The sequence below is a fragment of the Chrysochloris asiatica genome, unplaced genomic scaffold (assembly GCF_000296735.1).
Source record: "Chrysochloris asiatica unplaced genomic scaffold, ChrAsi1.0 scaffold00063, whole genome shotgun sequence".
NCBI lineage: Eukaryota > Metazoa > Chordata > Mammalia > Afrosoricida > Chrysochloridae > Chrysochloris > Chrysochloris asiatica.
In genome coordinates this window covers 5,382,726-5,383,850 of record NW_006408581.1, presented here as the reverse complement: position 1 = coordinate 5,383,850, position 1,125 = coordinate 5,382,726, and positions in this window count along the sequence as shown.

Genomic DNA, 1,125 nt, shown 5'->3' with positions numbered 1-1,125 from the left:
CCCCATTTTGGGTAGTGAATGTCTATGTTGCCCATCACTGTGAGACCTGTGTACTGAGGGGGTGGGAGTGATCCTTGATGTACAGATTTGTTTCCTTTTTTGAGCTACTACGTCCATAAGTATAGGTAAAGTTCATCAAATTGTAGTGGGTTACTCTTTTTTTTTCTTCTTTTTCTTCCCTCTTCTTTTTTCTTCTAGTTGAGTTCTGATCATCCAGCCAATGAAGCCAGCCAGGTCAAAGGGGTACTAGCTGCAAGTATGGGTGTTCTTGTACATTTCTCCTCACGTCATATCAGCTGGCCACTTCACTCTCCACTCTAGTCCTCTGTGGCCATGTCACTTCCTCTGGGCCCAGGAGTCCCCCTGGGTCTTATTATACTCCTGGCCATCCAGGTATCCACCCAGGTTCAAGGGGATATACTGAATGTGGTCGGGCTCAGCTTGCAACTTCATTGCTGTTTGTTCCCACTGTTCCCTTATCGGTGACCAACGTGGTCACCAGCCAGACCACATGCCTGCTCATATATTCCCCTTTAGTCTCAGTCTTGGAAGGGGGTTTGTTCTGAGGGGTTGCGACCACTTGCCTTGATGACTGTTGGGTAAAGGGCTTACTTGTTCTTATAGTAATCAATCAGATTGCTGTTATTGTTTCGTATTTTTCCTGCCAGTCTTTCTTTCGTGAAGTATTTTCTGTTCTAGCCACTCTAGGCTGGTCTACTTGTCCTTTCCAGTAGAAATTTCCTACCTCCATCGGTTCTGGATGGGGTTCTGGATTCTGTACAGTGTAAAGGCTCCACAGGAAGCCTCTTTCACTGGGCAAGTTCTTGCCCCCTTTAAGGTATTCCAATCAGTTTAGGCTGAAGACAGACTTATAAGCTTTCTGTAGTGATGATTCTGGCTATTCCTTTATCCCCACCTCAAGTGTCTATTTCACAATGGTAGGCAAGGGAAAACAAGATTCAAAAGACAGCCAAGCATCTTAACATTATTCCCCTCTTTTACCCCTTCAAACCATGCCTCAATCCCTGTATCCCAGAGCCCTGTTGCTTTAAGGTTGTGCATACATCATCATTTACCTCTGTCCCACTTAACCCATGGGAACCTCCTTAACTGTTCTCCCATCAG